Source organism: Colobus angolensis, unplaced genomic scaffold (genome assembly GCF_000951035.1).
Source record: "Colobus angolensis palliatus isolate OR3802 unplaced genomic scaffold, Cang.pa_1.0 Scaffold3, whole genome shotgun sequence".
Lineage (NCBI taxonomy): Eukaryota > Metazoa > Chordata > Mammalia > Primates > Cercopithecidae > Colobus > Colobus angolensis.
The window spans coordinates 26,838,326-26,854,914 of NW_012116265.1; the positions used below are offsets into that span (position 1 = coordinate 26,838,326).

General features: G+C 46.6%; 2 protein-coding genes across 2 annotated transcripts in view; one reads left to right on the top strand and one right to left on the bottom strand.

The window, feature by feature from the left end:
- The window catches only part of PLEKHH1 (pleckstrin homology domain containing, family H (with MyTH4 domain) member 1), a 56,370-nt gene extending 48,871 nt beyond the window's left edge, over positions 1–7,499 (bottom strand). The window contains exon 1 of the mRNA XM_011949735.1: positions 7,306–7,499. The gene's annotated coding sequence lies outside the window, so the exon portion shown is untranslated. The remainder of the gene's footprint in view (positions 1–7,305) is intronic.
- TMEM229B (transmembrane protein 229B) overlaps positions 6,965–16,589 on the top strand; it is a 64,232-nt gene continuing 54,607 nt past the window's right edge. The window contains exon 1 of the mRNA XM_011949734.1: positions 6,965–7,068. The gene's annotated coding sequence lies outside the window, so the exon portion shown is untranslated. The remainder of the gene's footprint in view (positions 7,069–16,589) is intronic.

Sequence of the window (16,589 nt, forward strand, 5' to 3'; positions counted from 1 at the left end):
CACATCCATCATCAGGATTTTTCAAATCCCCCTTCTAGGGCATTATGATGAATGATGCTTGCCACAAAGTATAAATTCGGTCTGTCCCAAACCATTTTACATGCTCTCCCAAGTCGTCAATGATAGAAAGAGCTAATTGTTCATTTTTTAGTGTTTTTTTTTTTTTTTTTTTTTTAGGGAGAGTCTCACTCTGTCAGCCATGCTGGAGTGCAGTGGCGCAATCTTGGCTCACTACAACCTCTTCCTCCTGGCTTCAAGTGATTATCATGACTCAATCTCCTGAGTAGCTGGATTACAGACGTGCACCACCAAGCCTGGCTGATTTTTTATATTTCTAGTAGAGATGGAGATTCACTATGTTGTCCAGGCTGGTCTTGAACTCCTGGCCTCAAGTAATCCTCCTGCCTCAGCCTCTCAAAGTGCTGGGATTACAGGTGTTAGCCAGTGCACCCGGCCGATAATATTTTTAAATGTCATCTGCTAGAAATTTTTATGAGATACAGGTGAAATAATATAATATCTGGGATTTGTTTTAAAATACTTCATGGTAAGAGGTAAGTAGGGGAGGAGATATACGAAACAGGATTAGTAAAACGTTGATAATTTTGAAGCTGGTTGATGGGTATATGGAAGTTCTTTATATGATCTCTCTACTTTAATATATGCCTGGAATTTTCCATAATAAAAATTCGTTGCTTTTCAAAAATCCCCTTTTCCTTCCTCAGGAGCCACATGGCCTCAGAAAATCCAGCCACCTCCTGTACTGTTGCCAGATACTACCACAGTGCAAAGTTAGCCTCTCTTTGGTGGGCTAATCACCAGTAGTGCTTCTCCCCTCGCATGGGACCTTTATTTGTATCTTTCTCCCATCATACACTACAAGTAGCTATTGTTTATTGAGTCTTTATTGTATGCCAGGCATGTGTGGCCTCTTTAATCCTTACAACAACCTGTGAAACAACAGGTAAGCACCGTTTTCCACACACACATGAGGACATTGAGGAACAGAGAAGCTAAGTAATTTACAGATAATTGTACAGCTAGTTAATGGAGGAGCTGGGATTCTGGTTCCAAATTCCTTGTTCATTGCCACTCTGTGCTCTTTATCCATCCAAAAAAATAAAAAGAATTCCAGTTTCACAAAGAGTGTGGTAGACTTGGTAATGGCAGAAATCATTTCCAGGATCTTTCAGAAGTCTTAGCACAAGGATGAACCTATATCCCAGATTTTCCAAGACATCTTGGGTTCAAATATTCTGACACCGTAATCTCCCCAAGCACTGACACTTACCATGTATCCTGACTTTTCATCTAAAAAATAAGACCAGCAGAGAAGGACCCAACAATTAAACCACTGATGGACCAAGTGAGCTCGGTTCTTGGCTCCTCAGAACACATGACTTCAGCGCTGCTCTCCCAGCCCTGTCATCTAAACAATCCCTACATTGTGACCTCCCAGCAATCCCCATCTCAAAAGACTAGGACCAACTGGAACGGCAGGAAGACAAAAGACAAAAACAAAACATGACCTTCTCTGAGCTAAGATCACAGCTGAAAAGACAAAACAGAACCTTGTAAGGCTCTCAGAGAAGGCTGGGAGGCTTCATGTTTGATTTTTCCTTGTCTTTTACTGGGATTTTGCTTTTTCTTGTATAAATAGGAAAAATAGCAGATCTGAGACTAGGACCTGGGAGTCTTACAACTCAGTTCAGGGCTAAGAAATAACAGTAAAAGCAAAAAAGCAAGGGGCAAGGGAAACGTAATCCTTTTGTGTAGTTGAAAGAGTGTGAATAATATTGATTCCCTCTTACTGATTGTCAAAGCTGCTACTTAGATTCTATTGGGAGAGTGAAAACCCAAATTATCAAAATCTCCAAGTACTTTGGAAATATGTCACTGGTGTCTGCCTAGCCCTGATATCTGAGATTATAGCTAGTTTAGGGAATGCTTTCCCCAATCAAGCATCTCCGTGACATCATCGTTCTGAACTGATCAAGTGGTGTGGTTAATCCTCTCCCTGGCAAGTTGCTGAGGAGGTTGGGACTCGTGCTTGGCTTGCCTCGGCATGTGAGGAGAGCAGAGAGGTTTTGAAATAGATCAGCAGCAAGGTGCCTGCTGCCAAACCCAAGGCCCAGAGGCTCTTCCGACAGAAGCAGGTGGTTTGAGCAACAGCTATAAAATAAGGGAGATACCAGTAAGCTGAGCCTCACCTGCTAAGTCACCTTGCACTTATACCTCCCATAAAAATGCATAAGGATGAGCAAAAATGAATACCTTACATTTGCAGTAGAGTTTGTAACTTGTCAAAGCATTGCGACGCATGTGTTATTTCTCTCTTTATCCCCGAGATGGAGGACAAGCACAATTAGTCACAATGAACAGATGAGAAAACTCATCACATCTGTGACTTGCTTAGAGCCTTGCATAGAGCTAAGGAGTAGCAGAACTGGGCCAAGAATCCTGATCTCCCAACATCTACAACTGTCCTCTTCCCATGGTGATGCTTCAGTAATGGTAGCAGATATCTCATACTAACAGGCTAGTCTAACATAAATACATTAATGGCAAAAATAAATGGGGAAATGAGAGAGGAGAAGTGCGCTGGGAACAAAACTCAGCTCAATTTTTTTTTTCTATTTTTATTCTGGAATGCTCTATCACACATTAGAAATAGGGAGAATAGTACAGTAAGTCCCTATGTCCCCAATACCCAGCTAAAATTATGACCAGCTCTTGGCCAGTCTTGTGAAACTCATAGTTTTCTTGATTCTGCTGGCACCCAGCCTGCTAAACTGCTTGGCACGTGAGTCAGAAAACTGCCATAGTCTTGATACCTGCTTTGGCATACTCTGAATCCTCCAATACCCGGGACTGAAATGCCACAGCAGTCAGTGGGGATATGCCTCAGAGGCAGAGGCTGGGAGTAGAATGGGTGGGAAGGTGGCACAGGGAGTCATTAGGTGACTCCAGACTCAGAGCCTATATCAGAGAAAACACAAATTTGACCTGGGATCTCTCTGGCAAGTTTGAGGATTTGACCAGAAACTGATAAAATGCAAAGATTACTTTTTTTTTTCTTTTTCTTTTGAGACAGGGTCTCACTCTGTTGCCCAGGCTGGAGTGCAGTGGCACAATCATGGTTCACTGAAGCTGCAACTTTCCCAAGCTCAGGTGACCCTCCCACCTCAGTATCCCAAGTAGCTGGGACTACAGGCATGCACCACCATGCTTGGCTAATTTTCATATTATTTGTAAAGACAGGGTTTCACCATGGTGCCCAGGCTGGTCTCGAACTCCTGGGCTCAAGTGATCCACCTGCCTCATCCTTCTAAAGTGTGTTAAGCCACTGCGCCTGGCCTAAGATTAAATTTATTTTATTTTATTTATTTATTTTTTGAGACGGAGTCTCGCTCTGTCACCCAGGCAGATTGTGCAGTGGTGCAATCTAGGCTCACTGCAACCTCTGCCTCCTGGGTTCAAGCAATTCCCCTGCCTCAGCCTCCTGAGTAGCTGGGATTACAGGCAGATGCCACCACACTGGCTAATTTTTGTATTTTTAGTAGAGACGGGGTTTCGCCATGTTGGCCAGTCTGGTCAAACTCCTGACCTCAGGTGATCCACCTGCCTTGGCCTCCCAAAGTGCTAAGATTACAGGCAAAAGCCACCGCTCCCAACCCCAAGATTAAGTTTAATTCAAACAACTTTTAAGTGATTCCTGTGTGCAAGATTGGGGATATAAAGATGAATAAAGATATTGTGGCTTTTGAGGCTCAAGGCTACAGCCTGAATATCCTGGTAGCTCCCTGCAAAGGTAGCTAATCAATACAGGAGCCTAAAAGAAAGAGGTCAGAGGTCACCACAGGCCTCAAAATAGCTCACTGCCTCTATCTTGTGGAGGATGCAGGAGGCACTGGAAGGCAACGGAGGTTCTGTTATATGCACAATTTCCACCGGGCTTTCTCATGGTACCTCACTATGGTTCATTCCCTGAGTGTGAGTATCTGTATGACTTCCACTTGCTAGTGACAGGCTACCACTGTCTCCTAAAAGTGCTCTGCCAGACTAGGCTAACTACCTGTCAATTGTGGGAAAGAAACAGTTTTGTGTCCCCTTTCTGGGGATGAGGCTGGGAGAAGGGCATGAGCAGACACAGGGACAACTTCCTCTGATCTCAGCATTGTCATCTGATCAAGCTAACAACATCCATTTGGCCACTGCTGGGTGCCTACATGACATTCTACACAACGTCTGGGGAGACAGAAAAGGTGAGCATGTCCTAGGCTGCAGGAACCTCAACACCAAAAGAAGGGGTCAGGACAACCAGGCCCAACATTCCTTGAGAACAAAAACAGCAAAGACTTAGTACCTAAGATCCCATGCTCTGGCACTGACAGGCCTGGGTTTGAATATGAGCTCAGGCACTAAATAATCCTGGGGCCTTAAGCCATTTGCTTAACTTCTTTGAGACTCAGTTCCATTTTGAAATTGAGGGCAGGAGGACAATAATATTTGGTTGAACCATATGAAACCATCAACATTTAACCATTTTCCGGCCTTCAAAATGGCCATTTCATATATCACATCATGAAGGGCTTTTTTTTTTTTTGAGACAGAGTCTCGCTCTGTCACCCAGGCCGGAGTGCAGTGGCACAATCTCGGCTCACTACAAGCTCCGCCTCCCAAGTTCTCCTGCCTGGGAGGCCATTATCCTGCCTCAGGCTCCCGAGTAGCTGAGACTACAGGTGCCCGCCACCATGCCCAGCTAATTTTTTGTATTTTTAGTACAGACAGGGCTTCACTGTGTTAGCCAGGATGGTCTCGATCTCCTGACCTCGTGATCTGCCCGCCTCGGCCTCCCAAAGTGCTGGGATTACAGGCATGAGCCACCGTGCCCAGCCAGGGCTTTTTGAGAATTAAAGGAGATATTACAAAAGCCCGGTGCACACTAAGTGCTCAATAAATGACTGTTATTTATCTGCAAACAAAAGGCAAACCAATAGCATCTAGAATCTAAGAGGAGATGTGACCCAAAGATGTGCTCACTGGGCTGGGCGCGGTGGCTCACGCCTGTAATCCCAGCACTTTGGGAGGCTGAGGCAGGCAGCTCACCTGAGGTCAGGAGTTGGACCAGACTGGCCAACATGGTGAAACCCTGTCTCTATTAAAAATACAAAACTTAGTGGCGCATGCCTGTAATCCCAGCTACTTGGGAGGCTGATGCAGGAGAACCACTTGAACCTGGGAGGCAGAGGTTGTAGGGAGCTGAGATTGCACCACTCCAGCCTGGGTGACAGAGCGAGACTCCAGCTCAAAAAAAAAAAAAGATGTGCTCACTACCAGATCTAACTCTGGAGATCTGGAGAGGAGGTCATATGATTTTTTAAGTTATTTTAGAACATTGAACAAAAGGGTATATAGTGCAAAGTAAGGCTTCTTCCCATGCCTGTACTTCAGCCATAGTTCTCCCCAGAGGCAACCACTCTTACGGGTTTCTGTGTGTTCTCTCAGAGATATTCAGAGCATCTACAAGCATTCATACGTATGTGGCATACACACACCCACACAAAAATGGTGGCCCACCATACACACTGTACTCAACAATATAACTTAGAGATATTCCTACATCAAAATACACATCTGCCACGTTTTCTCTCCACGCTTTGTAACAGCTTTAATGTATCCCATTGTGTGACTTTTACATGATCTTATTGAAGATCATCTAGATCTTCAATAAGATGACATCTGATGGACATCTAGATTGTTTCCAACCTTTTGCTAAAGTAAACAATGCTGCAATGAATATTCAATGATGTACACCATTTCATATACATCAGAGTATATTTGAAGGATAAAGTCCCAGAAAATGGAATTTAGGGCTAAGTGATATATACACTTTAAATTGCCAGACATTTCTTCAGATTTTTTTTTTCTATCAGGAATGGGAGGAACATGCTCTTCCCTATAGCTGATGACTTCTGAAGAGGGTGGAAGAGGCTCCACATTTTTTCAGCTTAGTTGTTAGTTTCAGTGAGTTTGGGGTCACAGGCTGCACCCCACCATTGCCCAACTCTGAGTAGGCGCCCTCAGCAGTCTGTGGGAAGGCGGTAGAAGTGGACTGAACCATATGTTAGGAATTTAGGAGGCTTGGGTTTCAGTTATGGCTTTTCCTTTTTAGCTATGTGACCGTGGCAAATCACAAACATTTTTTTTTTTACGAGACAGGATCATCAGCCTCCCAAGTAGCTGGGACTATAGGCCCACACCACCACACCCAGCTAATTTTTAAATGTTTATTTATTTGTAGACACAGGATATCCCTATGTTGCCCAGTCTGGTCTCGAGCTCCTGGCATCAAGCTCTCCTCTTGCCTTGGCTTCCCAAAGTGCTGGGATTACAGGCATGAGCCACTGCAACTGGCCTAAATCACAACTTTTCAGAGTCCCAGTTTCCTCCTTTGGAAAATGGGGCTAATAATATGCAGAAACACTAATACCAATGTTCTATAAAGTGTTAAGTGATGGTACCAGCCCTATACACAGTGTCTGTCACATAGAAGACAGTCCAAAAAGTTTGATGAAGGAACTGATAACTCTCCTACTTAATTTTTTAAATGGTCTTTCAAGTGTTTTACCTGAACCAAGGCTCTGTCTTGGAAGAGTTTTATGAGGTGGATTCATAGTAAAAGCTATAGAGGAGATATCCTAGCAGGCAGAAATACCAGTTTCCTTCCAGATGAGGGTCTTTACTGCTTCTGCCACTCCCACTAGGTCCCCTGGTTCCTGGCGACCCAGTCCTCGCTAAGACTCCTAGGACACAATGCTCTGTGTCATTCGGCGCCCAACCTGTTTTCTTTTCTGCTTGGCTGACCTGCTCCTAAGAGTCGAGCCTAAGCCATAAGGTCCCTAAGAGAACACTCAGAAATCACAGAAGAAATAACCTAAGGTGAGGTGGGGAGGGGTGCGGGAAGGGTTGAAAGGGAGCAAGCACCGATAGCAAGGTGGCAGCCTGCACGTCCGCTCCAAGGGCCCTTCCCGGGAGCGACTGAATCTGGCCGATCCCCAACTCCAGGTCCTCCCGGGGGACGCTCCTCCTGGCCTCGCGGCGCGAGTCCACAGGGGCGCCCGGGTCCCCAAGCCGGACGCGAGTTCCAGCGCTCCCCGCCGCTGGGAGCTCGCTTCCAGGTAGGGAGGCACCTGCTCAGGATCGTCCTCCCGGCCGGAGGGGCCGTCCCCCGCGCGCAGCCTGACGCCCTCCCCCGCGGCACAGCTCCAGCCTACCACAGCTGCGAGAGCGCGGGTCGCTCACCTCCAGCGAGCTCGCGGTCGTCCCCGCCGTGCACCCGGCACACGGGCGCCCTCGGGCCGCCGCCGCCGCCGACCTTGCGTCGCTCTAGCCGGAGTCCCAGGCGGCCGCCGGCTCTCCGCTCTCCGGCAGCAGGGGTCGCGCGGGGCGGGGCGGGGCGAGACTGGAGCGGGAGGGGCGCCCGCGGGCTCGCTGCACAAAGCCCGGCAGTGCCTTGCAGCGCCCCATTCAACGCTCCGCCGGGCGCCCTCCTCCCCTCGGCTCCCCGCCCGCTCCTTAAAGGCAGAGCTCTGGGCTGGGCTCTCCAGGCAGCTCGCGGAGAGGCACAGGAAATGACCTCAGCAGGCTCCAGCCTCCCACCTCTCCGCACAGCTGGGCTCGTCCCTGGGGCGGCGCGGGGGGCGGCGGGGTGTCCCGGGCGGCGGCCCCGGGCTCTCTGAGGAGGCCGCCCCAGCTGCCGCAAGGGGCGGCCAGAGCGCCCCGGGGATCTGCTTGGCCCCAAATAGAGGGGACCCTCGCGGGATGCGGGACAAGACCAGACCCCCTCCGCCAAAGGTTCCAGCATTTGCCTGGCCACCTGTGGGAACTGTAACGTCTGGATATTTGGAACAGAAGTCCTTATTTCAGTCTGGCAGACCAAATGTTCTGAGTTGCAATTTGCAGGAGAAGGAAAAAGAAAAAAGTTACGACAGCCCGGAGAGTAACTTACTTGCTTATGTATATTTACTTATTCTCTGGTCTCGCTATGTTGCCCAGGCTGGACTTGAACTCCTGGGCTCAAGTGATCGTCCCGCCTGGGCCTCCGGGCCAGCTTATGTATATATTATTTTAAAGGAGAGCCCAGGAGGACCCTGCCTGCCAGGCAGTTTGCAGGGCAGTCATCAGCGTGCCCCTGTGCCCCTCGTTCTCAGACATTTGCAAATCTCAGATCGCCCAAAGCAATCTCATACCCAGAGAGGCTGGAAAACTCAACATTTGGTTAGTTGAACATGGAGTAAAGAGGATGCAAATAGAGACGATTGCAGGGAGGGATCCACCTTTCAAAACAGAGCCTTCTTCCTCAACCCTGCAGGCTCTCTGTCAGTCAAGGCCTGAACGGAAGCAAAATACCAGCAGGGCCTGTTTCTCCAAATGGTCCTTGGAAGATTCATCTCAGGAACCATGAAGAACACCCCCACCCTGGGTTTGAATCTGAATTTCTAACTAAAGTTCCCCAGGCAATTCTCACCGAGAAGTTTTGAGAGCCCAGACACTAAGGAAAGCTGGTAGTGCAGGAGGCCAAAAGTGAACGTTTAACTGGGCCAATGGGACTTCAACAGCTGAACTTGCAAACGACTTTATAGCTCACAGGGATTGGGATAGATTAGCCCCATTTTGTGGGACAATGCTCAGGCTATCCACTTCAACATTCCAGAAGTTGTCTAAGGAAGCCCAAAAGCAAGTTCTTTGGATTTTGCTAAGAAGACATTCATTCATTCATTCACTTTTTCTTTTCTTTTCTTTTTTTTTTGGACATAGGTTCTTGTTCTGTTCTCCAGGCTGGATTGCAGTGGCACAATCATAGCTCACTGCAACTTGAACTCCTGGGCTCCGGCAATCCTCCCATCTCAGCCTCATGAACAGCTGGGACTATAGGCACATGCCACTATACCCAGCAAAAAAAAAATTTTTTTTTGGTAGAGATGGGGTCTCATTTATGAGACCAGCTCAGGCTGGTCTCGAACTCCTGGACTCAAGCAATCCTCCTGCCTCGGCCTCCCAAAGTGCTGAGATTATAGGGATGAGCCACCGCACCTCGGCCCAGAACTCATTTAATATAACTTTGTTATATAGTAAAAAAGGACGCACCATGGAGAGTGGAATGGGAGGAACATGCTCTCCCCTATAGCTGGTGACTTCTGAGAGGCTCCACATTTTTTTCAGCTCAGTTGTTGGTTTCAGTGAGTTTGGGGCCGTAGAGTGCAGCATCTCACTGTTGCCCAACTCTGAGCAGGTCCCCTGGGCAGTCTGTGAGAGGGTGGTAGAGGTGCACTGAACCTTACATTAGGAATTTAGGAGGCTTGGGTTTCAGTTATGTCTCTTCCACTGTTTAGCTATGTGACTTGGGCAAGTTACAACTTTTATTGTTGTTGTTATTGTTATTTCTTTTAAAAGATAGGATCTTGCTCTGTTGCCTAAGGTAGAGTGCAGTGGCAATCATAGCTTATTGCAGCCTAGAACTCCTAGACTCAAGCAGTCCTTCTGCCTCAGCCTCCCAGGTAGCTGGGACTATAATACCCACCATCACCCCTAGAGCCCCTTTCTTTGGATATCAGCTTATCATTACAAGTGGCCTGACAAAGGAGAATGGAGGATGGAGCAGAGAGATGGGAAGAAAAGCCATCGTGTGCCTCAGTTGAAGGATATACCAGGGCACTCCTGTGAAAGGAGATGAGGCCGGGATGGGGACTTGTCAACTGGTCTGAGCCAATTTAGTCCTTCAATGATTGTATTAGCTGCCACAGGACGTGAGAGGTAAGGGGAGGCTTCTTTTCTGTAATCCCCTGCAGGTGGGATATTAAAAATAGTTAAGGCCAAATTCTGCCAAATATGCATGTATTGGCAAGCTGGCACAAAACAGTCACACAGCCTGCTTCAAGAAAGTCGGGCAGTTGGCCTGCTCTGGCTCTCACACTCCATTCATGCAAGGGCAAATAATCTTCCTGGCCAACTCCATGTTTTGAAAACTGTTTATTTCACCAATAAAAGATTATTTCTAGCATCCCTTAAACACATTAAGCCCTTGGGTGTATATGTTGATGTTGTTTGAAGTGCTTATGTAACCCATTTTCTGGAGTGCAGATTCCTGATTAGGGCACTTCAGATGCTAACTAACCACTCTTGGGGTTACAGGAGAGTCACTTTATATACACACACCACAGGGTTTAGGCTGGAATGTTTAAAAAATAAATTCCTACAGAGTCAATATAACAGCATCTTAGTCTGGGCCTTGTTCCTTGGACAGCACCATGGGAGGGAAAGGGGAACTTGGAACTGGCCAGAGCTCAGTTCAAGCTTTATCACTTAAGTGGTGGTGAGACCTTGGGGCAGTTGCTTAAGTTTTCTGAATTAATTCCACATTTGTAAAGTAATGATGGTAATAATTCTGGCCTCTTAGGGTTGTTGAAATGATTAAATGAGATAATATGTTGTTTGGCATGCAGCACATGATCTATGAATGGAAGCTTTTGTTATTTATTCTTTGAACAAATATTGGCTGGAGGTCTAGGAGCTCTCTGTTACAAGATTGCAGTGGATAAGCAGATGGCTTGAGAGACAGGAATAACTCTAGGAGAGCTGGTGAAATGGTTGACAATTCATCTTCCCATGTATGAGCCTTCTAGAAACCCCACTTCCCATCCCCACCTGCTTTCTCTGAGCAGGGCTCTGAGCTCCAAAGAGACCTCCTCCTATTCACCAAAAAACCCTCAAATCAAGGGATCTCCTCCTCCTGCCTTCAGGACCTGGTTCTCAGTTGCTGTTGGAAGGGGAAGAGAGGGGAGAAGAAGGAGAAGGGAGTCTCAGACTCTCAGGAAACTTAGGGCCAGTCCTAGTCCAGGCTTCTGCTCTCTGCCTTGGGTCACAGAGAAGTCAGGAGGTTACTTCTACAGCTGAATCTTTGGGAGCAATTTGGCTCTTCGGTGATTGTCAGGATTAGCCACCATGGGACATGAGAGGTAAAGTAACCATGGGTTGGAGCAGAGTGTCAATAGTCACCATCCAAGTGGGGCTAGGAAGGCAGTATTGCACATGCAGAGAAGGTCCAGGTAGGAAGGAAAGGAAATGGCCCAGAGGCTACATCCTCAGTGTGTGTGTGTGTGAGTGTGTATGTGTGTGCATGTGAGATGGGTATGGAAAGATAGGAGGAAGTGTTCTAACTGTAAGTAGGGACTCTTCTTTCATTTATTCATTCAGTTACTCACTAACAAATATTTATTGAGTACTTGCTATTTTCCAGCCACTGTGCCAGGAAGGAAAGTGTGGCAAGTGTGACCCATGAACTCTGGGCACAGGCTTTAGAGCTAGACATGCCTGTCCTTGAATCCTGGCTCTTCCGCCCAGGGGACACAGGGTGGAAGTGATGCAGTTACCACATACATCACTGCAAATGATCTGTTTCTTGCAACTGTGGGTATGGGAGCCAGAGAGAGCCAGGCAGAGGATGGGGAGGGGAGGGAGGGCGTTTCTCGTTTGTAAATCAGGAATCAGAATTCCTTCCTTAGAGGGTTATTATAAAGATGGAGATAAAGGGCCTGCCTCAGTGTCTGGCATATTATTGGCATCTAGTGAATATTATGAAATGAGGAGGGAAGTTGGAGGTGTGAAGGTGTAAAGGACTAGCAAGGTGCCCAAAGACTAGGGAGCTGGAAGGTACCCAGGAGGAGCAGCATGGAAGGAGAGCCTGGTGGAGAAGGATTCCAATGAGGAGGTGGGCAGTGATTCCAAATCTAACCTCAAGTCATAAAATGCTGATGTAAAAATATAGATTCCAGGCCACCCCTAGTTATTCAGATCAGTGGGCCCAGGAGTCTGCATTGTCACACACCTGTCTGGGGTCTGTATTGACTGGTATGCTCTTGAGTGATTTTCTCAGAGAGCAGCTGCCAGGGCAGAACTGATGTAATTACAACATATATCAATGCAAAATGCTCTGTCCACTGCAGCTGCAGGTTCTTCGGGCAAGAGAGAGCCAGGTGGATGCAGGCTCAATGGGATAGGGACAGTAGAGGGAGAGAGAAAGAGCAACTGAGTTGGGAGCTGGTGGAGCTCAGGGAATGAGGATCAGGTAAATCTAGCCATCTGACTTGCAATTCTAGGTCATTTTAGAGTTTGCAACATCCTAGTTTTAAACCAGCTGTCTTATTTCTCCAACAGTTTTCATCAAAGATGAGAAAAACGGCTGCTCGCATCAACTAGGGGAGGGAGGAACTGGGCACGGACCAGCTTTAAGTAGGTGCCAGGTTCTCCAACAGCCCAGGGAGCCTGTGTGGGGAGAGACTAGGGCTCTAAGAAGCCAAGGAAACCCAGGCCTGTCAGGGAGCTGGTAGTGACCCTTTTCTTTTCTGGGACACATGTGTGGCCACTGTAGACAATGGGTTCTCAGGCTGACAGTGGGGTTCAACTTCCAGATTCAAATTCCAGCTCCGGCACCTAGCTCAGTTCTTGGCACTCAGTAAGTACTCAGTAGATACTGGTTGTTATTATTATCCCCTCAGCAGAAGACAGACCCAAGCCGAGATAAAGGAGTCTCCCAGCCCTGCCTTATCCTCCTACTCCATCCTATCTGAGTCCCCACCAGCCCATCTCAGAGCTGAACTACGAGAGGTCTGGTGAGCTGGGGCCCTGTGTTCATACATTCATCATGTGCTTGCCGAGTGTCCACAGTGGGCCACTGTAGCAGAGGGAGAGCGTGGAGGAGTAGGTGGCTCAGTACAGGGCAACTGGACTTTGGAGGGCCTCTTTCTGCTCCTTGACCTCCCCTCCTCAAAGCCACTACTTTTGCTGATAGAAAGAGGCCAGAGGTCTAGGGTGGGGTCCTGCATGCAGGGCTGTGAGTGAGTTCTTGCTCAGCCACTACTTTGCTCTGCAACCTGAGGACATCTCAGCAACTCTTTGTGCCTCCGCCTAACTGTAAAATAGAAGCAGGACCTTCATGGCTGCTATCCTCAGCCTGGAGATAAGGAATTAATGAACACTTCACCAGGGCCATGATGGGGAATGAAGGGGCTGCTGCGGTACCAAACACATCATCGGTTCATCTGAGAATTGCTGAATGGGAATAGAAGCAACTTCACCAAAACACACTGGGGACACAGCCAGCCATTCCAGGGCACTGCAAACGAATGAAATCTTTCTTTCTAATCTCCTAATTAAAAATCAAAACATTTAAAGCCAATATTTATTGAGGGCTAACTTTGTTCCTGACCCACTAAACATTTTAGGATGAATCATCTTTTTTTTTTTTTTTTTTTTTTTTTTGAGACGGAGTTTCACTCTTGTTGCCCAGGCTGGAGTGCAATGGCACGATCTCGGCTCACTGAAACCTCCAGCTGCTGGGCTGAAGGGGAGGAATCATCTTAATTCTCACAATTCTCTGGAGCTGAAGCGATTTTTATCTCTTCATATATAAAATATATTTATATATTTATACATTTTAATATATTTATATATTATATTTATATATTAAAATATATAAAATATATTTTATTTTATAGATGCGCAGACTGAGGCTCAGGAAGACCAAGTGACTAAGCTCAGGTAGCAAGCAAGTGGCCAAGCCAGGACACAAACCCTGCCCTGCCTGACTCTAAAGACCACACCTTTAGCAACTCGAGGCTTGCCTCTGCTCAGGGATGTGTGGGTTCCCCTGCAGGGCACCTTCCAGGCTGAAAGGTTGCAATGAGTGAGCCACAAGTACCCTGGGATTCACAGAAAAGGAAATAAGTGAAACCCATGGACAAAATGAGCAGACCTAGCCATTGCAGATCCCTCTGCCCTGTCCCTAGTGATTTAGCCTGAACCAATGGGTCTATTATCTCCCTTGATGGTCAGGACTTCTCCTTGTTGTGCTCAGTGGTTTTGATGGTGTGTCAGGGCTCATACCCTCCAGGAAGCTCTCTGTGCGCTCTCCTCTTTGTAAAAGGGGTTGAGTTCTGATGACAAATCTGCCTTCAGTATGGAAGCCCGGGACGTGACTGCCAGCAATTGGAGACTATCTCTCAGCACCACCTAGTGGCCAGGATGGCTTGTTTATTTTCTTTAAGGACCCTGAGCCCCAGCATTCTGGCTCCCAGTAAGGTGTAGGGCCAGATCCATTCCCTTCTGATCTGACCACTGCATGCTTTGGTCACCTACAAATATGGTGATTAATGGGGATTTAAGCTGTGCTTAAAGTGGAGACTTTAAACTAGGCATATTTTGATCCTGTTCAGTTTTGCATAGTTTCAGGGAAGGGGAATAGAACACTTAGTTGTATAAAAGACTAGGAAAAGATGGAAAGAATATTCTTCCCTTTCCTAGTTCCAGGCACCTGGCACCAAGCAATGTGTACCTCTTCCTACTGTGCAAAGCATAAGACTGAAAGCAGCATGCACAGAATGACTGTCAGCTTGGCACTCATTCCAAGCAGGCGTCTTACCTAGCCATGTTACACAGGCAGGGGACAGGAAGAGACGCCTCTGCACAAAGTCCAAGCTGCGAGTCAAGGATTCACTTTGCTCTGCTACAGATAAAGTGATGGGATACAGAGCTGGCACTAGACCGACTCCCAATTGTATTAGAAGCTTTGCTTATGTAGAAGTGAGCTCTGGGGTTTTCAGAGTGGTGGTGTAGAGAGTGCACATTTCTTTCTTTCTTTTTTTTTTTTTTTTTGAGACGGAGTCTCCCTGTGTCGCCCAGGCTGGAGTGCAGTGGCTGGATCTCAGCTCACTGCAAGCTCCGCCTCCCGGGTTCACGCCATTCTCCTGCCTCAGCCTCCGAGTAGCTGGGACTACAGGCGCCCGCCACCTCGCCCGGCTAATTTTTTGTATTTTTAGTAGAGACGGGGTTTCACCATGTTAGCCAGGATGGTCTTGATCTCCTGACCTCGTGATCCACCAGCCTCGGCCTCCCAAAGTGCTGGGATTACAGGCTTGAGCCACTGCGCCCGGCGAGAGTGCACATTTCTAAAAAGGAATTCTGCATTTCCAGGTTCTGGATCTCCTAGTCCAGATCCAGAAGAGGAAACACTAAAGTGGACCCACCCAAAGGAACTAGGTGGAGCTGACAGACAGGTCTCATGTATAAGGTTGGTGATGGAGCAGAGCAGGCAGATTCCTAGGATGGAAAGCCAATAGGCATTGCTCTGGGGCTGACACGCGGCTGCTGTTGCTTCCAGACACTGCACATTGCCTCACTGGCCACTGGGGAAACTCCCAGATGGCTTCTGGAATGGCTTGATCTTGAAAGCAGAAATTTCCTGGGCACAGGGCATCATGCTTGTGTGGATCCAGGATCTCTAAAACAAAAGACACTCCTGAGAAGAACGTGGTTCTTTTGGGAGGCAAAATTGTTAGTGTTGAAATAAATCCACTGGAACACTCAAAGTAACTTTCTGTAAATATATTTTCCTGTCAAGCGTAATAAAGTGCATGTGTAGTAATGTTCATCAGATTGGAAGCCATTTATAGAGGGGAGAATCACTAAAATGCTACTAGGACCTTTCCCACTCTGAATCTCCTTTCACTGACGTGGCATGTTGTGATTCTTGTGTCCTTTCTTGAGCTACATCACTGACTATTTCTCACAATTTATGTTAGAAGAGTGAGGGTTGCCCCTAATATTTATAGCAGCAATAACAGCAGAATAAAAGGGGGGAAAAGGATCCAGTTGAAATGTCCAACAGTTAGGACCAGTAAGTAAAGCATTAAAATTATGATTCATCTAGAAAATGAAATACTATGCAACCATCAAAATGTATGATGAAGAATTATATTTATTGACAAGAAAAGATATTCATTACTTAATGTCAAGTGAAACAATGTCTAGAAAAGCATGTAAAATATTTGTTTTATGTAAAACTGTATACATATAACTATATGTATATTTATGTACATAAATATGGGTAGAATTCTTTTTCCCAGAGGTTAATGGTAATTATCTTTGAGTGGAGAAATTTGACATAATTTTGTTAGTTTCTGCTTTGTTCTTCTCTATATTATGTAAGCATTTTACAAGGAGTATGAATCATTTTTCTAATAAAGCTATTAAAATGTTTTAAAAGTATTGATTCTCATGAGTAAGTAGAAAGCCGAGATTCAGGGAAGTTGATATCTAACTCAATAAAGCCACAACCTGCCAGTCCAAGAGCCAGAATGTGCACCCATAGCCACCCATTCCTCAAGTTTAATGCCAGCACTTTGAGTTCTGCCTCCTTTCTCCTCATTAAGAAACTGGGGAGAGATATGGTAATGGGGACCTGGGGAAGTTGGGGATCAATGTTCAGATCAGAGTGGCCTCACATCTTTTATTATTATCTGGATCCCTATTATCTCTTCAAAGCAATTACACTATGACCACAACAGCATTACTGGATTCCTATTATACAGTATGTTCTTGTGGTTTGGCGGTTGTCCAAGACTTGAAGCAGCAGACACAAGTCTGGGGACAGAGTTAACTTGGGTCCCTACTTCTAATTCAAGCCCATTTCACAACCTTCAAGAGAAATGATGTATTCAGCCATTTTCTCCATTTGAGGAAAGAAGGAAAGT